The 25,352-nt window shown below is 38.5% G+C and overlaps 1 protein-coding gene across 3 annotated transcripts in view; it reads left to right on the forward strand.

Moving 5' to 3' along the window:
* Nucleotides 1–835: 835 nt before the first annotated feature.
* LOC109425343 (uncharacterized) overlaps nt 836–25,352 on the forward strand; it is a 165,746-nt gene continuing 141,229 nt past the window's right edge. For all 3 annotated transcript variants that reach the window (XM_062846472.1, XM_062846473.1, XM_062846474.1), the window contains exon 1: nt 836–2,018. The gene's annotated coding sequence lies outside the window, so the exon portion shown is untranslated. The remainder of the gene's footprint in view (nt 2,019–25,352) is intronic.

Here is a 25,352-nt window from a genome sequence, read left to right on the forward strand (position 1 = left end):
TGCTCAAGGAGTTCCTCCATCAGGATACCTCAAATATTTCTCAAGAAATTCCTCAAAGAATTCCTTCAGAAATTTCTCCAGTAATTTTTCCAGAAATTACTCAAGAATTTTTCCAAAAATTTCTCCTAAAAATCCATCAGGAATTCCTATAGAAATACTTCCAGGAATTCCTCCAGATAGTATTCCAAAAATTATATTGAAATTTCTGCCAAAATTCATCCAAGATTTCCTCTACGAATTACTCCAGAAAATCCTTTAAAAAAAACTCCCGGAAGTCTGCCAGGAAATCCTCACGGAATTCTTCAGACAATTCCTCCAGGCATTCTTCCAGGATTTTCTCAACGATTTTTTTCAGGAATTCCTCCATGGATTCATCCATGAACGTCTTCAGAAATTCGTCATCAATTCTTTCAGAAATTCATCCAGATGGAATTCTTTTAGAATTGAAAAAATGGCCATTTCTACCGGAAATTCCAAGTTCCCCAGAACCTGCTCCGTGGCCAACTTAAGCTTAGCGTTCAACATTTGTGTTACAGACTTCCCATACAAACGTTCTATTTTCTCTTAGAAAATGGGATTTAAGGATTTCACTGGATATTTTCCAACTAGTTGAATTATGCACGGAAAACAAACGAAAACAAAAATGGCAATAGTAACCGTTCAATAATTGGCGGATTACTCTATGGCTTTTTATAATGTGTCATTCTTTGCTCCGTTGGTGTTATTTCACTGCATTCGGGCCAGATCAAGATCCAAGTACCAAGCGCCACCCGATGGCCCCAGCTTCTGCTGTTGGTCGCTACAGCTGCTGCCGAGGCCACCACACTATCTCAGAGCTTTCGTTCGACCGCATCCATCGGTGGAATGCACGCTCAGTCTTTCGCCAGTGCCGGACGAGGACAGATCGTACACCGCCGCGATCTCGAACCGCGCGCAGAGCCAAACCGGGATCACCGTCTGTTTTTATTATTGTTGCTGGACGGAGAATGACTTTTATTTTAAATCCCCTTTCTACTTTCCTCGAATCTAGCGCCGTGTGAGTGTGACTCATAAAAGAAGAACCATAAACTATATTTTATGCTGGATCCAAGTTGGAGAGTGAGCGGATTCCGGACTGAAACGAGTTTGAACGGAAAAGATTTTTTAGTGTTGTGCAAGGCATTTCTGGTGGGAAAAAGTGTTCAAACCCGAATTGGATCCAACCGTGCGTATCGAACTAATCGAATCGATTGTGGCAAATTTGTGGTTGGATCATAAAACATAAGAGGATTGAGATCGAAGACCCGCGATCGTTTTAGGAGTCGTTTGAACGGTGGCAAATTTATGCGCAACAGCGTGAAGAAGACCTTTCAAGTTGCGTAAATACAAAACAGTTTGTAGTGTTTTACTGCTTGAACCTCTAAGTGGGATCGATTAAGCCTCGAACGGTGTGAAGAGTCAAGTCTATATCGGATCGGGTGGTATTTTCTCACGCCGAAACCATAATTCGGCTCTTGGCGGCAAAGTGGATTCCATTTGAAGACGATTTGGAAGAGGATCATCCTGTACAGTCAGTGAGTGCTCGGTGTTCAACGACTCAACCGATCAACGGCTTATCCGGATTGTGTAATACTTGGTTGGTGCGCGCAAACAATTTGACGTTGATCGCCGCCAGGTCCGATTGGAATCGGTCAGTCAGTGAATCAGTCGGTCAGTTTAGTGTGTTACAAAAAAAAAACGGACGACGGAGAGAGGAACCAGCAAACGGAGTGCATTCGTAGTCGGATGAAGAGATTTGACTCGGCGGCGCGAAGTGGTGCAACATGATGTGAACCGCGCTGTGCACTGTGTTGAAGGCTGTAGTGTGTGGGTGGTTATGCGGTAGCCTTGCCACGAGCCGACAATTTCGCTCAGTAAATTGAAGGATTTGTTTCTTCTGTATATTCCGGCATAAGAGGTGAATGTTTTGCCAAAGAGTGGGTGTAGTTAGCTGATGGACATCACCAAGCTCATATCCGTGACGAAGCCAACAGTTCAAGGTGAGTTGAAGGATATGCACATGTGTGCTTTTCAATGAGAGAAAGACATTAAGGTTTTTGAATTTAAAATGTATAGCGGAAAAGTACCCAGAATAGTAGACACTGACTGTCCTAGTGGTTCGGCACCCTAGCATAAAAGAAGCGATCACGATTACTTGTTATGTAGTCAGTCTCACCGGTCCTTGATAAAAGCTAATTTATCTTCAGATCGAAATCAATCAGACGCTTTTACGTTAGATCAAGAATACTTCAAACAGTTTTCTTTCAAGTATTGTGCTTCGGAATCAGATTCGATTCGATATTATTAGGGCAACTATTAAAAGTATGCTCTAGGGTATAGCGCCACTTGGGCGGTGGCTTCTATATTCGTCTGTTTTCCACTATAACTCAGTCAATTTTGAACCAATTGACTTGAAATGTTGTACACGGGTAGATACTATACCTATCTTACCACATTCCAAAAGTTGTGTCAATTGGTTCAAATTTGACTGAGTTATAGTGGAAAACAGACGAATATAGAAGCCACCGCCCAAGTGGCGCGATTCCCTATATAACGAAAAATCGCCGAATTTTGACCCGAAGATCAATTTGATCCTGGTTTACGGTACGACTGATGTTATATACTTGGAAGATTTGTTACAAAATACATACAAGCTACATAGAAATCCTGGGATATTTCGGAACATCTAAAAAAATCCTCATTTGCTAGTGGGAAGTTGAAACGTGAATTATTTTCACAGTATTTATTTCGCTTTATTTCTACAAGAACTGCACTCAAGTAATAGAACTGCACTACTTTTGTTCAAGTATGTACATTGTATGATTATTACTCTCAGATTATTACTTAACAATAGGACACGATCGATGAAGTACTAGCGTACAAGATTTGTAGCAATGAGCTGAACTTTTGTATGGTGAGAAGGTGAATTTATCCGTTTCTGTAATACAATTTGCACCATTTGGGTGTGGTATTATGATAGCTTGTCTAATTTGGTGCAGCTTGAGCATATCCTACCACTATGAGCGTCCATGACTTCACAAAATTCCCCGGTAATAACTCTGTGGGCTTTCGAAAAAATCTATCAAAGATTCATAACCTAAATTTTGTTCAGGGATTTATAGAGTTCTTACAAAGATTAATTGGCTTCTTTAACGGTGTTGAGATAATATCATATTCTGAATGTGCATGCCAAACTGGACCAAAATCCAAATTTTTATGATTTTTGGCTATTTGAACATCAATTTTGAAGTTTTTATGAGAGCGACTTGTTGGATCACCCCTTTTCATTTTTTGTACTCGGTGGAGCTGTCAGACAGTTGCCCAACTGTCAAAAGGTGATTTCCAAAATTCTCCTTGAAATGTATTTTAGGTATCAATGTCAAGTTCTAAAAATCTAAAAAAAACTAAAATGTGTCAGAAAGAGGTGCTCTTTCGTGTTGCTTTGAAAAACCAATAAAATTTCCAAAATTTTAAACCCCAATTCAGATATTTCAAAAGCTATTTCTCCGAAATTCCTGAAAATGTTTTTTTTTTTAGAAAAGCTTGCAAGGATTGCTTCTGAAATTCATCCATGAATTTCTTTAGAAATCCTTTAGTGATTCCTTCTTTGAGGGTTGGTTTCCCTAGAAGTTTCTCCATCCATTCTCTAACATGTCCGTACGAGAAATCAATCTCGGATTTCTTCAAAAATGCTTTCAGCGATTCCTTCACAACATCAAAAATTCAAAATTCCTACACAAATATTTCCACTGATTTCTCTAGCTCCACACAGAAAGAAATTCTGAAAAGTACACTTCATGTAAATATTAGAACGTTAAAATTTCCATTTTATTTCATTCGACTTTGCATAGAAGAATCTGTTGCACGCAAAATTGTGAGCAAACTCCATACTGCAGACAACCTGTAATTTTGTAGAAATGTGTTGAAAGTGATGGAGGTCAATTTGTTACAGCTAGCTCGATGTAACAATTTTGAACTGTGCAGGGTTTTTTTTTCAGAAGGTTCCCTTCAGAAATTCTCTTGAGGATTTCTCTAGAAATTCATCCAGGAGTTCTTTTATGTGCATTCCCATGAGTTCCTTTTGAAACACTGCCAGGGATTACTTCAGATTCGTTAATTCCTTTACAAATTTCAACATGAATTACTTTAGAAATTCATTCAAAGCTTCTTTCGTAAATTCTTCCAGTAGTTTCTTCGAATAATTTTCCAGAGATTCATTCAGAAATTCGTTAAGGAAATCTACCAGAGACCTGTTAAGGAATTGCTCTAAGAATTCCATTGAAATTCCATTGCATTCCCGCAATAATGTGTCCAGGAACTTCTACGGTGATTCATCTGGAAAATCCTGCATGATTTTCTTCAGGAGGCACAGAGATTCCTACAAGATTCCCTTCATGTATTTCCCCATGAATTCCTCCGGCATTCCCTAAGAAGATAACTCTAAGCATTTATCTGGGAATTCTTTGAGGAATCTATTAAGAAATGTTTCCAAAGAACTTCTGCAGGGATTCTTTTAGGAACATCTGGAGCTTTTTCTAAGGATCTTTACATAAGCATATCTAGGCATATTTTTTTTTGTTTTCATATATTCCTACAGAGCTTTTTTTTCAAAAATATGTCCACAAAATGCTTCAGAAATGCTTTTATCCATTTCTTCATGAAATCAAAAGTTCAAAATTCCTCCGGAAATTTCTCTATGGATTTCTTTAGAAAATATTCCACAGACCCGTTAAGGAATTTTAATAAAGGATTTCTTCAGGTAAATATTTCTTAAAGATTTCTCAATGAACTTGTCTAAGAATTCCGCCCAAGGCTTTTCCGAGGAATGTCTTCAGGTATTTCTCTAGGAAATTTTTCAAAACTTCCTGCTGGGATTTTATTAAAAATGTCCCAGGCTTTTTTTTAGATATTCCTACGGATATTCATTCGAAATTTCTTCCTGGGATTTTACAGAAATTATAGTTTAGATAACTTGAAAATTTCTTTCAAAAATTTATTTCATATTCCTCGTATGTTCCGTCAGGAATTCATTTTGAAATATCTTCAAAGTTAAGGGGATTCTCCAGAAATTTCAATGCGTGATTCATTCAACAGTTCCGTCATGAAGTTAAATAGAAATTTATCGAAAAATTTATTTAAAAAAAAAATCCTACAGAGATTGTTTTGGAAATTCTTCTAAGGGTTCCTTTAAGAATTCTAAGAGAAATTCCTTTTGGAGTTCCTGCAAAAATTTCTACACGAATTTTGAAATCGCTGTTGTGACTCTATCGGAAATATCTCCAGGGATTTTTTTTCAGAAGTTCTTCCATAAATTGGGCTTTACCCCATTTGGCATAATATAAAGAACAGCCTTGGAGTTCCTGGGAAACTTCTTCAGATACTTCCTTATAGTTCTTAAGATATTTCATAAAATACCTCTTTATAGTTCCTAGAAAATAATGATGAGAAACTTGTTGAGGAACTCCGACAGTAATTTCAAGGAAAATGCTTATGATATTTTTGACAGGAAGCCTGCAAATTTCCGTGGTGAAATTTCTGAAAGAATCTATTAGAAATGTCTGCCAACCTTCACGGAATGTTGCCAACGGAAATTACAGACAAAGGTACTGGTGGTATTATTATATAAATCCATCAATACACTTCCGAGGAATCCCTGGAGGAATTCCTGAAAGAATTATTAGAAAAAAGCTTTTGGAGATATCTATAGAACAATTCTTCATTCTTCAGGGATAATTACATAAAAAGCTCTGAAGGAAATCCTGCAGAAACAATAAACATCATGGAAAAAAGTTTTAGAGAACTTCTAAATCAATATCTAAAAACCAGATTTATCCACCTAGTGGTGATAGTGCCTTTCTCGTCAAATATGTACTCATGATCTTTCCATCGACACAATCAATCTTGCCTTAGAGTCAGTGATCAGCCCCAAATCTCTGTGCTTTGGTAATTAACGAGAAGGGGGAAATGCTCATAACAGCGATCTGGGACTGTACCACCTACGAATTTCTGAATCATGAGAATACTTTATTTAGAAAATCAAGAATTTTATCAAGGTCATCATCGAATTGGGGCACTTATTCCGACGTTACATTCAACGTATGGGCAGAGCTGAAAGTATCAGTCCTTTCAGTTGACTGCTTGACCACCTTCACCCGAGCAAAGGCGGATAACAAAATGATAACAAATTCTGTTACCTGGTTATCATTCGTTTGATAATTGAGTTTGTTATCATTTAGGTTGAATTAAGAGCCAACATAACAAAAATGATAACTCAAATTTACTACACGAATACCAAAATGATAAGAAATTAAGTTATTACTGAGTTCAAGTAATTGTATTATACAGTATTTTATTCTATATTACATTTAGTTATCAACATTAAAAAATACAGCTGATTGATAACAGGTTTTGTTATCATTTAGTTATCATTCAGAGCTATTTTACCGACCAAAATAGTAAAAATCTACTTTACCGACATAGTTAGCAGTTGAAAAAAGTTTCCTATAATTATAATTCATGTTTTCAACTATTGCACGCAGTGGGTCTCGAACCCTGATCGCGTGATTACCGGTCACAACCGATACCCCTGTACCAACGGGACTCAGTGAGAGGGAGAGTGGTTGAAGGCTACGTTTTCGTACTGTAGTCGCGTTGAAGATGGAAAGCGGAATCTATTTTTAGATTCGAGGTCCACCAGACCCTCAGTTTTGGGAAAGATTTGAAATGTGCGTTTGGAAACTGATAACATATTTTGATATCATTTAGTATTTTTATGTTATCGCGATAGACCAAAATTATTGATAACTAAATTTGTTATCATGTGATTATCATCAATTGGAAAAGATGATAACAAAAATAACAATATGATAACACAGATAACATAGTTTATTATCAAAGTGATATCACTGAGTTATCCGCCTTTGCTCGGGGGAGGCTGATTCATACCAAGATGACAATTACTAGCCAGGATTAAACTTTTTCCACAGAACACTTTGACAAAGTTTTATCTGTACATTTTATGCTATATTTTATTATCATTGGTTGCAAAATTCATGTAGAATTTGTAATGTAGTAATTTGAATTGCCAATGCTATATCACATTCAAATATCAACCACATTACAGAGCTCGCCCTCCAGCCGCATAAAAATTTTGCGTAGTAATCTTAGACGCAAATAAAGATTTAAAAGAATGTTCCGGGCTGATGCGCTTAAATTTTAATTTTTCCATACAACGTTGATCCATCCTACTGTAAATTTACGTCTCAGGAATCTAAAATGGTGTGATTTGATAAGATCGCTTTAGTTTTTTTAGGTTTTTGGTTCTCTTACACATATCTATCGCTTGCATTCATTTAGTTCACAATCGTAATTTCGCTAAAGCACCCAACGCTGCTTCTGTAACACCACCGGTAGCCTCTTATGTAATCTGAGTATATTTTGTATTGCTTAAGAGACCCTCGGAAATGATTCCGTAACACTACCGGTATATTCAAATGTGATCTGAGTTTATGAAAACTGTTAATCAGGTTACCCGGAACTGCCCTAGGATCGCAGGAGGCGGTGCGCGCGAGTGGTGTTTATAAATCGCCTGTCACGTTTTTTCTCGGTTTCGCGTTTTTTTTTTTTTTTCATTTCGGCCGGCCGAATAGTGGTGCTACGCCATCCGGCAGGGATTCAATGACAAGTGCGTGAAAAGTGTTTAGAAATCTGAATTGGCATTTTCTCGGGGCCATAATTTCTTCGATTTCGCTGGTGTTCCGGTCAGGATAATGTGATGTGATGCATCGCGAAGTTGCGCGATTCGGTTTTGCAACCAGTGCAGTGTTGTTTAGCAGATATAATCTGATTTCCCTTGTGTCGCCATTTTGCTTACATTTATTACGTTTAGCAATTGTATATGTGTTTTGAGATGCTCGTGACATTTTTTCGCATCCGCCCGTTTGTTACGCTGACGATTCAGATTGGTGCTACGCCATCCGGATGGTTTATCCCGCGAATGAATGTGTTTTACGCGTGATTGCATGCCATTGCTCGAAATTGGTGCCGACGTTCGTATCGAGAGTGCCGACATTTCTACTCAGATTCGCGTTCTACCATCTGGTACTTGATTCGGTAGTTTTTCGGTTTTAAAAAGTTTGTAGTGTGACTCATTGACAAGCTCCTGATTTGCGTTGTGTACGTCTTTGCCTGTGATATGCCAAGCTATCAGTGATTCACGTGTGTAGCCAGAAATCAACCGAGTAGCTGCACATCCGATGAAGCGAGGATTATTCTAATGATGACGGAGGCAAGACGACGAGCAAATTTGACAGACGTTTCCATGGTGATGGAAGCGCTACCTGGATGTTTTCTGGTGAGATTGTTCTAATTACATATTTATTACCACAAAAATTGAACTAAATACGCGCCAGATTCAAAGATTATCTTTGAAACAGGAAGTGTGTTTGCAATATCATTATCCATTTGATAACGGTACTGCACACATGCACAAATACTGCACATATTCATCTAATTTAACTTGTTTTGAGTTCGATGAAAAACGTTGATGCTTAATAATATAAACAAAACATAATATACCAATTCTGGGGGGATCATTTGGTACTGTAATGTTAATTTTAATGTTATAATTTTTGATAATTTTGAAATATATGTTGCTGTAATAAGGGGGGGGCGGATTAGTATTTTCTTTTCGTTTCAGAGAGCGAGTAAAGGCGCTTAAGCCTAGGCATAAGGGCCAGGGCATCAGGGGTAAATACCTGTGTCCCATCCCAGGATTCCAAGGACCAAGGAGTGACATTAACCTTCTTAGCAACTTCACTCCCACCGTTAATATTTCATATTCATGCTTCGTATACGGAACGGTTGGTACGAGATGTCCCCGTTCTTTGATTTCAATTACAATAACAACGCTGCACAGTAGGCCTGGCCGCTTTAATGTTTGTAATACATCTCAGATGTGCTGCAAGGATTAATAATGACAAGAAAAATGATGGAATTAGTCGATTCCACCATTTTCCAGGATTCTTTCAATGAATGGCTGTGTATGTGTAGACTAGACTAGACTAGACTGTTAATCAGGTTACCCGGAACTAGAAACACTACCGGTAGTAACTTCTGTGGACTGTGCCTATTTTCTTATCATCCATGCATCTGGTTACTGACAAAAAAGCGATTTGATGTACCGCAAGCATGGGTTTGATTCACTTTTATGTATGTCCACTTCCAGTGGGACACCCTTAACCGGTTCCGGAAAATTTACATGGTTCATTTTTATATTTGACCAATTTCGGCGGAACACCTGAAACCGGTTATGGAATACTATCGGTGGTCTCTAACGTAATCTGAGCTGGTTTTCTTGAAAACCTTTCATCAGCTTATCGAAAAAACCGCGGTTTGATGAAGCGCATGCATGGAGTTGGGTTCCCTTCTACATTTGACCACATCCAGAGGGACATCGGGAACCGATTCCGGGACACTACTAGTTTTCCCAAGCATGATCTGAGATATTTTTTCTTGGTAACCGTTCATCAGGATACCTTAAAAGCCATTTGATGTGTCGCGAATATTTTTTTGGTTCTCTTTTACATTCGGCTACTTTCAGCGAGATACCTCAAATCGATTCCGGAACACTATCAGTAGTGGGCATAGCTTATTTTCTTGCTGATCGTACAAGTTATCGAAAAGGCCATGATTTGATGTGTCGCATGTATGAATTAGGCCACTTCCGGCGGGACACCAGGAACCGGTTCCGGATGCTACCGGTTCAGATATGATCTGAGACTATTTTCCTGCTTACCGTTCCTCAGGTTATAGAAAAAGTGGCGATTTGATGTGTCGCATGCATGGGTTTGGTTCACTTTTATATTTGGCCACTTCCGGCGGGATACCCGGAACCAGTTCCGGAACTCTACCGGATCAGATATGATCTGCGACTATTTTCCTGTTTACCATTCATCAGGTTACAGAAAAAGCGGTGATTTGATGTGTCGCATGCATGGGTTTGTTTCACTTTTATATTTGGCCACTTCCGGTGAGACACCCGGAACCAGTTCTGCAACACTACCGGTACAGATATAGTCTGCGACTATTTTCCTATTTATCGTTCATCAGGTTATAGAAAAAGCTGCGATTTTATGTGTCGCATGCATGGGTTTGGTTCACTTTTATATTTGGTCACTTCCGGCGGGATACCCGGAACCGGCTCCGGAACACTACCGGATCAGATATGGTCTGTTACTATTTTCCTGTTAACCATTCATCAGGTTACATAAAAAGCGGTGATTTGATGTGTCGTATGCATGGGTTTGTTTCACTTTTATATTTGGCCACTTACAGTGGGACACCCGGAACCGGTTCCGGTATGCTACCGGTTTAGATATGGTCCGAGACTATTTTCCTGTCTACCGTTCATCAGGTTATACAAAAAGCTGCAATTTGATGTGTCGCATGCAGGGGTTTGGTTCACTTTTATATTTGGCCACATCCGGCGGGACACCCAGAACCGGTTCCGGAACACTACCGGTTCAGATATAATCTGCGACTATTTTCCTGCTTACCGTTCGTCAGATAATCGAAACTGCCGTGGTTAGATGGGTCGCATGCATGGGTTTGTTGCAATTTCATATCTGACCCCTTCCTGGGGTACCGGTCCGGAATACCTAAATGGCCATAACTCCGGAACGGCTGGACCGATTCAAACCATTTTCAATAGGAAACAATGGGACAATATTCCGCGTCGATTAAAAACAAAAGCGTTGAAATCGGATGATATTTACTATACAAAAGTGAGGTGACATTTTTCTACACATACACACATACACACGCACACACATACATACACACACATATACATACACACAGACATCATCTCAACTCGTCGAGCTGAGTCGATTGGTATATAAGACTTGGCCCTCCGGGGGTTCTATCTAAATTTCATTTTTGGAGTGAACATATAGCCTTTCGGTGCACCTTGGTGTACGAGAAAGGCAAAAACATTTTTTAGTATGTTTGAAGGAATACCTGAAAAAAAAACAGGAGAACCCGTTGCAGGTATTTGCAGGATGATAACTTCTTTGATAAATCCCAAAGAATAGAAATTTCTGTAGGAGTTGTTCAGAAAATTTATTGAGAAAAGACCCCTAGCAACCCCTGGAGAAATACCTGCTGGAACTTCTGGAGAAACCTCTGGAGGGACTTTCAGAATCTCTGGAAAGTTTTCTAGTATAAATTTTAAATGAATGCCTAAAATAATCTCTGAATATATGGAATAAATAGACCTAAGGAAACACTGAAGTAATTTCATCAAAAATTATTGAAAGAGTTCCAGGGAAAAATCTGCATTTCTAAAGGAAACCTCTAGAGAAATTATTGAATAAATCTTTGAAATGATCTTCAAATCTTTTTCATTTACTTCCTTGAATTGTATATTTTTTGGAGCAACTCCTTGAGAAACATTGGGGAAATTTCTAGAATTCTTGAGAAATTTTCAGAATTTTGATGGAAAATTCTTACAGAATTATTTGAAGAAACATATCAAAGACAAGCTCAAACCTCACACTAAAAAAATCTGAATTTTAATAGTGACACAATTGATCTAACTGCCTGAAAAAGCTTTGACATAAACATAAATGTGCCACATTGTTACACTTTTTGTGACGTAGGTACGTATTAAGTTTATATTGTTTGAGTTCTTCCAGCCATAATTTTAAATCACAGAACTAATAATTTAGTTCTCTATGCTGTAACTGTAACTGACACTCTGAGGATCGAAGTTCGATTCCCGAATGGAACTTTTTGTATTTTTTTTGTTTCAATATTCGGTGCTATAAATAGCACAGTTCTCAATAATACAAGCAGCCGACGCGCTGAGCTGTTGCGGTAAAATTGCATGAGTCAAACATTTTCCGTTTCCTGTAAAAATAAGATCGCACACAATTTTGCGTCAAATGTGTTGCTTTTATATGTCGGACTTATGTGACACAAAATTACAAGATTTTTTCGAAGTGTGCTCCGTAGCCATCCTTGAATAAATTTCCTTAATAATCGCAAAAGGAATCCTAAGCAGAATTTCTGAACGAATCTTGTTTGAATCATTCTAAGAGACGAACCAGCCAAGGGCTGAAAGTCTCTCAAATAAAGATAAATCAATCAATCAATCAATTGAATCATTCTAGGTAATCCTGCAAGAATCATTTCCTAAAAAAATTTCAAAAATGTTTTCTAGATCTTGAAAGAATCTAAAATAATTTCTGGCGGTATCCCTGGAGATAATTATGGAGAAAATTCTTAAACAGTGCGGGGAAAAAATATTTTTTGGAGAAATCTCAAAAAAAAAATATGAACGAACAGAAGCAATAACTGCAAGAATGCCCCACCCGCAATAATTACAGGAAAAAGTCGTGAAAAATTAGTTATTTGAGGTCATTCCAGTGGGAGCTTACCAGTATGGGGGGCGCTGAGATTTGGGAATCTTGAGAAACCAGAATGTGGGTTCTTTAAATCTTCCCATCCTGAGCATCAAATTAACAACTCTAATATGGCAGAGGCAAATTACAAAGAAAAATGTATTTACGTATACCACGAACATCAATTAGATATTGGATTGTTGATGGCTGTTATAAGTCTTTCATAAAACTAATATAAACTGAAGCCCTGTTAAACTTCTAACATACGCTTTCAAAATGCTTCAATTATTTCGGCAGTCATATTTTTGCTAATTTTTTTTTTCGAATCTTACAAAAAATAAACATTTGTTAACATGAAATTAGAAAAAAAAAATATGCAGGACATTTTTAGAGATATAGCTGGAGTTTCTGACAGGAAACACATAAAAGTCGTTTAGGAAATTCGATCAATATTTCTATAAAAATTCCTCCAGATTTTTTTTGGGAATCCCTCCATCGATGTTTCCAGAATCCAGAAGCATTTTATCAATACCGTGATTTCGGGTGAAATTGATCAGTGGGGTGAAATTGATCGACGTGAGGGCAATTTTTATTTGTCAAAAATAAAGCTTTGAACATAAAACAATTTGTAGAAAATGACCATCATCTGACTCAAGGGTTATTGAATGATGAGTTTACATGTTTTTACAAATAATTAGTCACATATTTCTGCATTAAATTCAATATTTTCCGAAACTGCGTGTTTGGCGATTTTCAAAGACACTTTCAAGCTTTTGTTACCGTAGCTGTATCGCACATGGAAGAAATATTGCAATTAATGTTCATAGCTGCCAAGTGTTCGCTAAACCCGATTTCGTCATCAAAAATTCTATAAATATTGATATTTAAGCATAAAATTGTACTTTTTCTAAAGTAATGACTTGATTAGTATGAAAATTGCATACTTTTAGGCGTTTTCGTTAGATTCATTAAACTTTTAATATAAATAATTAAGAATTTACTAGACTTGTATGAGTTTTACAAAGCTTTTTGCATTCTGGACTGGATAATTCAGATGAAAAAATTACTTCCAGCACTTACAAAGACATTTCACTGACTGATCAATTTCACCCCGAAACTAAAATTTTTGATTTTTTATTTTAAATGATTTTTTCTGCTATAAAATGATTTGCAGTAAAAGTTTCAACCTCGTTGACTGATGAGAACCGTGGTCGTACTTGTTTTAAAGCATTGAGTTTGACCAAATTAGAAGCCAAAAACTGTGAAAAGTGATCAATTTCACCCGAAATCACGGTATCGTAAAAAACAGTTCAATCGTGATTTAGAAGTTCCTACATAAATTAATCATAAATTTGCTGAAATCCACTAAAAGTATTCTCTCCAGATATCTTATGAAAGAGCTCCGATGTGCTACATCTCCAAAAAAAATTAAATTCCAATAGAGAGTTTGAAGACAGGTCTTCTTTATGGCTCTACCTCTACGTCCCCAATGGGATTTGGCCTGCCTCACTTCAACTCAGTGTTCTTTGAACACTTCCACATTAATTGAAGGGTTATTAATTTGCCTGCCATAGCATGAATTTGTATATTGTGAGGCAAGAACAATGATACAATATGCCCAGGGAGTCGAGAAAATTTCCTCGACCTGTACGTGAATCAAACCCACCGTCTCCGAATTGGCGATCCATAGCCTAACCACTAGGCTAACTGGAGACCCTCGAAAACAAGTACCTTATTTGAATTGATGGGTAACGATGATAACTATGGCATCGGCGGCTAGGAACGTTTATAGGCGAGAGTAAAAGGAGGTTACAGGGGCGTTTCAGGGGATTATGTAAGAACTTCAAGGGGGTCCGATGTAGTTTTAAAGGCGTTTCATCGGGTCCATGTGACCTCAGGGCCGCTTCTCAGGGCGTTTCAGGGGAGTTCTAGAAGGTCTCAGAGGCGTTTCATGGAATTTCAGGGGATACCAGAGATCTCAGGGGCGTTTCAAGGGATTTTCAGAGGCCTACAAGAGAATCCAATAGGGTTACTGGGGCGTTTCAGGGGGCCCTAGGAGGATTCCAGGTGGTCTCTGGAGGGCTTGAAGTGGACTCAGGGGGTTTCAGTTGTACGAGAAGACCTCAGGGACGTTCGAGATTAGTTTTCTGGCGTTTCAGGGATGTTTGAGGAGGTCCCAGTGGGGTTGCATGTAGCCTCAGAGTCGCTATAATGGGTCTCAGGGGTTTCCAGGGGAGTTCCAGAGGGTATCAGGGACGTTTCAGACACATTTCAGGGAGTTTCAAGGGGTACCAGGAGATCTCAGAGACGTTTCAATGGGTTCTCAGGGAAATTCAAGTAAACGAGAACGTCTTAGGGGTGTTGAAGAAGCTCTGAGGATGATATTAGAGAGTTTAAGAGGGTTCCAGAAATATCCTGGGGGTCTCAGAGACTGAACAGGCTTGCAGGAGGTCTCAGGAGGATTAAAGGGACCCCTGGAAGACTTTATGGCATTTTCCCGAATTCCATTAACCCGAATGACATTACCCCGAATTCCATTACTCCGAATAATGTTTCTCTATAATAAATTTTGTTTTTGCTTAAATAAAAGAAAGCCATACAGTTATCCCTGGAATGAAATAGCTTGGTTTAATTTGATTCTGCCTTTTAGAGAACCGAAACAGGAGTGGGAAATAAACACTAAATTTATGAGAATATCTCAGTATATGAAGCTCCTGGGACGCTCTGTAAAAATCTCTGACAACTTGAAAGAAAAGCTTATGATTAAAAGAAAGAAAAAAACTTTGATAAAAGTATTACCAGTAGCAACGCTAAATAATTCTTTAAAAATGACTAAAAAGAATAGTGTATGTTTAAAAGAAGGATACATAAATGATGATCACATTAGCAATTAGAATGCCAAGAAGTTCCTCAGTAGTAAGGCTAGAAAGAAGAACATATGCTCAAAGAAGGAAAATCTTTGGGGACAATATGGCCAACCACTTGAAGCACCGTTAATTACCCAGAGCGGGTCTCCAGATAGACTTGCTGGTAAATCATTCGGGGTAATGGCATTTGGGGATGGAATTTCATTCGGGGTAATGTTCTAAATCCCTTAGGAACACTTCAAAGGGTATAAGAGGGTTTCATGAGACTTCAGGGGCCTCAAGGGTTGCTTCAGGTTTGTTTCAGGGTTACCAGTAGATCCTAGGGGCGTTATAAGAGGTCCGGGGGAATCATGATGTACCATGAGGTCTCATGGGCATTCAAGGGAGTCTCAGGGTCGTGTCAGGGTAATCTCAGGAGCGTTTCAGGGGAACTCAGGGACATTCCAAGGAGCTCCAGGAGGTACCACGAGATCTCAGATCGCTTCAAGGGGATTTCAGGAGTGTTTAAGTGAGTACCAGGATTTGTCAAGGAATTTCTGAGGTATACTAGGAGATCTCAAAGGTGTTGCAAGAGGGTCCCAGGGGTGTCATGATCTACTGGTATCCCGTGAAATCCCCTGAAATACCCCTGAGGCAGTGTTGGAAATACTCACTACTATCTCTGTTCAGAAGCATGCTATGAAAACACACTGTTTGAAGGACAATTACATTGTTGTTTTAGCAAAAATGTTACGGAATAAAGTAAGAGTCGTACACGCATACCAAAGCCGTGAGAGAGCTGGGAGCACGAGGAGAAGTTTCATTCACATCTCTTTCGCGCTTTTGGTATGCGTGAGCGCCCTTCACATTATTCGGCAAACTTTTCGATGAAACTACATTGTAAAAGCTCTTCATGCACAGTTTTTTCACAGCATGCTTCTGAACTGAGACAGTAGCAAGTGAGAATAACTCTTTGCAAGTGAGTATTCCCAACACTGCCGTGAAGCCCTCTGAAACTTCCCTGGAACTCCCTGAGATCTTTTAACCCTCTGAGAATCCCTGAGACACCCCAGAAACACTCTGAAACAACCCTGCGAACCCCTGAAACTCTCTAAAATGCTCCTGAGAACCCCTAAAACGATCTTAAATCCCTCTGGAACATCCCTGGAATCCACTGAGACTCTTGGAGTGTCTGCAGTGTGAGGCACCCTGGAATCCTCCCCTGGCAACCTGGAACCTATTGAAACTCCTTAGGACCCGCTCAACATGCCCCTGATATTCTTCTGGGATCTTTTTGAAATGCACCTGAGATCTACTGCTACCCCTGAAACCTCCTGGAATGCATGAAACCAAAAGTACGGAATCGGTCGGTGCTGTAATCGCTTGTTTTCGAATATGATGAATATGGAAACGTGAGATTACTGATACTGGTTTTAGGAACCCCCACAAAACCTTTTTTTGGTTGCTAACATTAACTTTATTTTTCATATTGCTCAAGTAATGTTCGAAAATAAAGAAAAAATATATGTTATTCATCTCTCCGAGGGGCCACACAATCCCTAATCCGGGCTTGGATATACGAATGCAAAACAGTAGAGGACACCCTTAGTTAATAGCTGTAGAAGCTCATGACTACCCCAACACAGTCCACACAGTTTCTCGCAGATCTCCATAGAGCTCTATTTAACAACACCCATCGTAAAGTCACGCAGTAACGTCCGACACGCTCTTTCTGACCCCAAAAGCCCGCCCTTCCTGCTGGGAGAGGCACGATTTGCCTTACATTATTTTTGAGGTCATCCTCCATGGGTGATTTTGTTCGCGAGGGAGACTGTGTGGCGTTCCCAACATAATGCATTCCGGATTCCCAGAGGCATAATCAACCTTTTAGCGATGCTCGAATGCTCGCAGCATAAATTGCATATCTTGTGGTGCTACATTTGCAAATCACAGTGTTTGTTTTGCAAGCCCATCTAATCGTGCACTTGGCGGAAATTTTTAATTTGGTGTGAATTAGGTACGCCTTCAGTTTTTCATTTCTCGGTCGATCTTTCAAAAGTCCAAATCGGCGGAGGTGGGTTGTTTTCGGCTCATATTAGTTGCATCATTTGGCCTGTCTTGGCAGAGGTGAGCTCTTACCTTCCTATTAGGCGAGTAACGATTAATAGGCTATTACGATACATTAGCGCTCCGAGAGCTGTCTTACCCCTACTACCAGCGGGCCACTTTTCTTGCCCCCTTTTGAGCCACTGCCTGACTTACGTTACAAGAAAGTGGCTTCCATTTTCGTCTCTAGGTCCTCAACGCATCATTGCTGCATAAAACTCGAAGCGATTTTCGAGAGGTCAAATGCCGTGTGGGCCAACAACCATATACCTATACCTTACACATGAAGCGCTAGTGTGCTCTCCCAAAATAGCCCCGCAGAAACTTGGTCAAGATCTTGCGAAATTGGATCGAAACGATTATCATTCGTTGCTCCTTCTTGAAGTCTACTGCCCACTACAGATGGTCGGGCCGTACGTTGGTAATGATGATGAGACGCTAACGAGTCTCAATTTATCAATTATCGATCGAGCCGAAATCGAACCGCGCCGCCGCTGTCGCCGCCGACCGCGGCGTATTGAAGCAGTATCGATTGCTAACATATGGCGAGAAGGTGAGCTTTTTTTTTCTCACGGCAAATTAGCATAGACTTGTGGATGCGTCGTCAATTCGGCTTTGAGCTTTTGCGCACTACTGTATAATGTGGGATGCAATAGATGGCAATTTTATTTGGCAATCTTGCGGGTGGTGACACAATCCAATAGTATTGAGAGTTTGGAAATTGTCTTGAAAATTGTTCAATGTTGATGGATGTTAAAGAATAATTGCATGCCTTGCTGCCATTAGTTATTGTTTTGCATTAGTGCTTTGCAAAATTGCAATGTAAGTTCGAATTTGTACCATGTGCCAAATATTAATAGCATCACAGTTGCAATTCATGTCACATCTCTGTCGACCGGACCACATCTCGAGTACCTAGTGTGGCTTCCAGAAGGGGAGGTCAATCGAAAACACTATCTTGTCGGTTACTTAAATTGCCGAAATAGCTTGTCAGGAGGAGGGGGATTCACTACTGGGCAGTAGCGACCTTAGATGTTAGAAACAGATTCGATAGCAGCTATTGTCAATGGGCTCCTGCGTCTTGGAAAACTCGGTTACATAAACTAGATTCTCGGAAGCAACCTCCAAAATTGAGTACACTGGAACCTCTTTTCATGTCATGGGCTGGGGCTGCATAAACTAAACAGGAGCATAAATTATAAAAGGTATAAAAAGTGAGAATTTTGAGCATAAATATAGCCTGGGCTTTCATGAGGTAACCTAGTTCGCGATAGGATCACGGAGATTTCAGGGGCGTATCAGGGGGAGATCTCAAGGGCAATCCAAAAACGTTACATGTCATTTCAGAGAGTCTCAAGAGGTTTCAGTAATGTTTTACGGGCGTTCCGATAGATTTTAGAGGCTTTTGGTAGCATTTCAGCGTCAAGTGGTATTAAGGATTGTTTTTGGGGGGTAAGGTGGCCCACACTTATATGAAAAACAAAAATTTCGAAAAATGCCAAGTCTTACCTCCTAAATCAGTTGTTTTGGACTCCCAGAAGCTACGTTTAAAATTTGAGCAAACTTGGCCAAATGTATGAAAAAATTTTAAGTTTTCGAATTTTGCCAATACATGTAAAGGAATAATATCAATAATGAAATCTCAATACTTTGCTTCACTTTGCCTAGGGTATAACTTTTTTCACAGCCGTCGGATCACTTCGCGGTCTTCGACAAAGTTGTTTGGAATATAGTCACCTACAATAATATCAAAGGGTTTCATCATTGAACGCTTACAGCGCCACCTAGCGACAAAATTCGAAAACTTAAAATTTCTGCATACATTTGGCCAAGTTTTCCCATACAAACTTCAAGCGTTTTGAGTGCCCCCTGATACGCCCCTGAAATCTCCGTGATCCCATCACGAAATAGGTTACCTCATGAAAGCCCAGGCTATATTTATGCTCAAAATTCGCACTTTTTATGCCTTTTATAATTTAGGCTCAATCGATTTTGCTCAAATTTTAAACGTAGCTTCTGGGAGTCCAAGACAACCGATTTAGGAGGTAAGACTTGGCATTTTTCGAAATTTTTGTTTTTCATATAAGTGTGGCCACCCTATAGGGGGTTTATGGAAACTTTTAACCTAAGTAGAATATTGGGGTCAATATGACCCAGACAAGCTCGCTGAACGTGCGCTACGAGTCGTAGCCTACGACACCGTGGTGCACCTAGCGTAACATCTTAGGAGAGTGGGTGTTACAAGTGGTTTCAGAGGTATTTGAAATGGATTACAGAGATTTGAAAGGCTTTTCAATGGAGTTATGAAGTTTTAGGGGCGTTTCGAGGCATTTCAGGGGTGTTTCATGGGGATTCAAGGTTTTTTTTTTACTGGAGGGGTCTCGAGAGCTTACGGGTATTACGGAGCAGTTCAAAGGGTTTACGAGTATTCCAGGAACGTTCAAACCAAGGTAAGTAGAAGGAAGGTAATCCAATATGTCAAATTGCTATATCCGCCATATTGGAAATGAACTTGACAGCTGGCTGCTTTGTTTTGATAGAACATGCCACGGACATTAGATACATCAAACGCTGTCATATTTTACAATGTTTCGAGTGATGGTTTCTACGTTATAGTAATGTTCCAAATCATTAAAAATACGACTAGATTGCATAGATGTATTCTACACTTCGTGAGGATCAAATTAGTTGAAAATTTGAACAGCAGAGGTGCAAACGTCTATCCCACACTCTTCATGTTACGAATGCCTCTGTGCAATGATTTCTGGTAGGTTCCCGTTCCGTCCCCTGGTGCTCTGTGAAGCGGTATCAGAAAACCTAATCGGAAACAACATTTGACCAAAGAGCAAAATGCAAAAATTCCAGGAAGGATGCAAAAACATGAATTGGACATTATTCCTACTGGCACGCAAAGTATCCCGTCCAAGCATGTTCAGGTTGATTTCTTGAAACTCCTCTCAAACAGTATGAATGGCCAGTATTCAGGGGGTCACTTGCATGCTGAAATAAGTAGGAGTTTGAATAAAAGCATTTTATCAAAAATAGTTATATAAAACAAAGAAACGAATAAATACTTTCTTTCGTCATGCCCACTCAAGAGAAAATTTTCACAAACAACCCCTAACAACCGCATAGAAACTCTGTGTAGTGGAAGGAAACATAAATAAACCCATCGGCTAGCCAGACCGCAAACTCGCCAGCTGTCACTACTTCCTCCCCCACTATACTGCGCACCCCGCATCCACTGACTGCTTAGATGCTTACACCTTCTATAAAAACACCTTGGTTCAAACAGTATTTAATGAAACCAAGAATGAAACTCAACATACATATATATGAAAAATATGGATAAATTATTAGTGAAATTCCGAAAAAATCCACACCTCAGGTGAGATTTGAACTCCCGACCCTTATTTGCTAGACAAGTGCTTTTCCAACTAAGCTACCGAGCCAATTGATGACACGGAATTTTAGTTGTCATAAGGTAATTCAAATCTCATCGATCATGTTTCATCCTTCCCTTAACTTTCACCGCAAATATATCCATCTCTTATGATCATATGTACAATGAAGAGCGAGAGCAATTTATTTAGTGTTGAAACTGTTGCCTATCTTACAAGCGTCTCTTCTCCATCCACTTGATGAGGAAGGAAGTTGGAAAAGCACTTGTCTGGTGAATAAGGGTCTTGAGTTCAAATCTCATCTGAGCTGTGGATTTTTCAGAATTTCACTAATAATTGATCCATCTTTTTCATGTATATACAGGGTGTTAGGTTCCTGAGTGCAAACTTTTTAAAGGGTGATAGAGGACCATGAATGGTGAAAAAAATTGTTCTACGCATATGGTCAAATCTCAACCGTTACGTAGTTATTGAACTCTCCATGTTTTTGACACTTATTGCCTCAACTGGCTATAACTTTAAAATGGTCAAACTTATCGCATTTTTTTACCCTTATTCGAAAGATTATTGAATTTTCTATCAAATGGCATCTTTCAATCGATTGGTTAAGTTAAATAACTAAGTTTTCTAGAACAAATAGCTCAAAAGTAGTGTACTAGTAGTGTAGTAGTGTAACTTGATTTTGTCAATTATCTTTGAAAAATGCGTAATAATTTAAAATTCTTTCTTTGGTAAAGTTGTGGCCTCTGTTCCACTCAACATTTCGTTCTTTGACATCAAACTTCTATCTCTTATCGTTTTCTTGCAATTTCAATTTAAACGTCGCATTTCAGATCATAAATTTCCAACCGTCATGGTAAGCACTTTTTTGCGCACTGTGCCGCACATTTAAATCAAAATTGGAAGAAAACAATAAGAGTTAGAAGTTTGGCGTCAAAGAACGAATTGTAGAGTGAAACAGGGGCCACAACTTTGCCAAAGAAAGAATTTTTATTTAAAATGCATTTTTCAAAGATAATTGACATAAACGAATTAAAACACACAATTTTTAGCTATTTTGCTCTAGAGAACTTAGTTATTTAACTTAACCAATCGATTGAAAGATGTCATTTGATAGAAAATTCAATAATCTTTCGAATAAGGGTAAAAAAACTGCGATAAGTTTGACCATTTTAAAGTTATAGCCAGTAAAGACAATAAGAGTCAAAAACATTGGGAGTTCAATAACTACGTAACGGTTGAGATTTGACCATATGTGTAGAACAATTTTTTTCACCATTTATGGTCCTCTATCACCCATTAAAAAGTTTGCACTCATGAAACTAACACCCTGTATAGGGTGACAAAGGGTATTATCGGCAGGTTTGTTCTCTTCGTCATGGGGGTTTTTGTGGGTCAAATTGCCTGAAATTTGGGCATATAACTCAGCTTAGTTGGGAAGGATTAGAGGCCAACTTTGAGATCAACAGGCTTCAAAAAACCCCCCATGACGAAGAGAACAAAACTGCCGAAAATACGTAAGTTCCCCTATGTTGAGTTTCATTAAATATCATTAGTTGACCACACGGATTGGTATACCGAAGACTTTACCCTTAAGTCGTTCAAACAGTGTCAAACGCCTTTGAGACCCCTTTAGACGTTAGAATTGGTATGTATTTATCATTGAAGTACGAACAAAAAAGATCACGAACATTCAATTTACTTAAACTTTTTAAAGAAAACCTCTGGTTGGACTGTAATGCCCATTAATCAAGCAATTTTCGAAGTTTTCTCGGCATAAGCTGCCCCATGTTATAATTTTCATCATAAGCTGTCCCATGGCAAATTCTGCAGTACAGGCTGTCCCATGTTGAATTTCACAAATTATATCTGGATTTCCGGCGAAGGTTCAGGATTCCTTCAGAGATTCTCGGACATTTCATGCGCACAAACTGCGTATATCAGCTTTTGAAAAAAAAAAAACAATAGCTTATGCTGAAAAATTGAACATGGGACAGCTGCATAATCGAACATTGGACAGCTGATATCAAAACTGAACATGGGACAAATTGGCTTAATGTTGTTTACATACAGTTTCTGAACAAAGTATACTGCGGATAAAATTTTTCATCGGTAAAATTTAGCCTCTGGATTACAAAACAAGTATATTAATTTATTTTAAACAATCATGTATTCTCATGTTCTATTCTTTAGTGCCAAGATTCATCGAAAGGTCAGTTTCAGCAATTTCAGAGATTCTTTCAGGAGGATTAACAGATCCATCAAGGATTCCGTAAGAAGTTCCTTCAGGAGTTCCTGCAGCAGGTCTTTAGAAATAAGTAGTTCCTGCAGGGATTTCTTCTGAAGAGCCTTTTGAAATTCCTAAAGGAGCTCTTACAGGTATTAGTCCAGGAGTTTCTTCAGCAATGCCTCCAGAAGTTTTGGGGACTCATGCAGATGTTTTTTCAGGAATTCATCCTGAATTTCTTCAGGTATTCCTCCAGAAGTTCCTTCAGAGAATCTTTCCATCGTGGATTCCTCCTGAAATTTCTTTGGTGTTTACTTTTAGAACTCTTTTAGAGATTCCTGCTAAATTTTCTTCAGGAAATCTTCAAGGAATTCCTTCTGGAATTCCTTCGTAATTTCCTTCGTAATTTCCTTCTTGATTTCCTCCAGTGATTTCAGAATTCCGTCGGGGATTCCTTTTGAAATTTGTTCTGGATTTCCTTCTTGATTTCCTTCAGTGTTTTCTTCTTAAATTCCTTCAGGGATTTCTTTTGAAATTCTGTTGCGATACAATTGCGTATCTTTGAATTTGGCTCAAGGGGAACAAAATTTTGGGCTAGATAGCGATACAATGGAGTGAATGAGAGTAAAAGAAACCGATTAGACAGATATAAGCAAGTAAACTAGTAAAGCGTGGAAGAAGTGAATTCTAGAAATTATATCCAAATAATCTTGTAAGCCCGAGCAGACGAGAATAGCAACAGCATAATAAAATGTGTTATTTTGGAAAAATAACTGAGTAGCGGAAAGAGTTATTTTCATGTTATTTACATAACATATCCTGTTATAAACTTGTCTGTCATAAGCGGCAAAATAACAAATATTATAACAAAAAAATGTTCCTGGAAGACCTGTTTAATAACATGTTTTGTTAGTTTCAATAACAACTTAATAACAGCGAATTTTGAAAATATTTTAATAACAAATTTTGATATGAATACGTTATTGATAACAATCTGAAAACAAAATTTGCTTTTTTTTCTGTTGCGGATAGGAACTCCTCTAAAGTCCCATATGCATTCAATGGGATACGCAACAATAGGATCTATTGTTAAATGTTTCATTCATAATTGGGACGCGATTTCTTATCGAAAACAGAGAGAAACAATAGTTCTCGTTTATTTTCCAAAAAGCATACGATGAAAAACTACCGTCGTTTTGAAACCCTTTATTAGGTGGTTTATTGTTCATAAGATTAATTTACATTATTACCTCATTGATTGACACATTTATCCTAGTTAATCTAAGTGGGCTCGATGCAGTGAAATCAATAAAAATAAAATGTCTAAAAATAATCAATGGAGTTCTTGATAACTTATTTTTTTTACATTTTTGTCGAGAATGTGTTGTTCGTCGTTGAATTCCACCAGTTGATCCAGAATGTTTCATAAAATGGCTAACACTCTATTACACTCTCTATTTTCGTATTCATATCTAACTGAAACTGGGACAAAAAAAAAAAAACAGGTATACTTTTCAAAGTGCTTATAAAACAAAAGGCTGATAAGTTGGCTCTGTAACGTAATGTCAGTAAGAAGATGAACTGATGACAAAATTATATTTTCTCTTACAGTTCCTCACGGAATGCTGTGTACAACGAAAATCTCGAATGGTGTAGTTTTGATTGCAAAGCTAGTTATGTTGTAATATTAATGATCAAATATTTGTACTACTCTCAATGACACAATAATAACTGAACTTGTGCTACAACAAAACAAGTGATTGAAATGTAATTTAAAGAAAATATACCAAGAGCACGAACATAACAAAATAAGATTGCCCAACAGAACATGTTATGGAACGGTGATGACTTAATAAGTTAATAATAACAAACCGAGATATAAAAACAGGTTTTGTGATTCCGTTGTTATTATTTTGATATTTTCCTCTGCTCGGGAGTAGAGCTTAATTGACTTTAAAGTGGCATTTAGGATAACTCTTAACTATCACAGCAGAAACTATCAGATCCGGCAAAGCCGAAGCCCATTGACGTATGCCGAGTTGAAAGTGAGGGCAGCGACAAAGGTCCACTGAAAAATTGTATGTTATTCAATATGAAGTGCTTGATAATGAATTTAATAAAACCTATATTTTTAGCTTTAGCTTATCGACAAAAGAAGATTTTTAGATCTGCTGAAAGAAATTCAGCTTTGGACTCCGCACCCTTCCCTTCGGCAACAAATTCCTTCGGGGTTTTTCTCTTGAGAAACCAACGAGGATTCCGCTTGGAAATCCTTAGATTATTCCTCCTGGAATTCTTTCGGAGATTTCTGCTGAGATTCCTGCAGGAATATCTCCTGAAATTCCTTCTG

The sequence above is a fragment of the Aedes albopictus genome, chromosome 1 (genome assembly GCF_035046485.1).
Source record: "Aedes albopictus strain Foshan chromosome 1, AalbF5, whole genome shotgun sequence".
Taxonomy (NCBI): domain Eukaryota; kingdom Metazoa; phylum Arthropoda; class Insecta; order Diptera; family Culicidae; genus Aedes; species Aedes albopictus.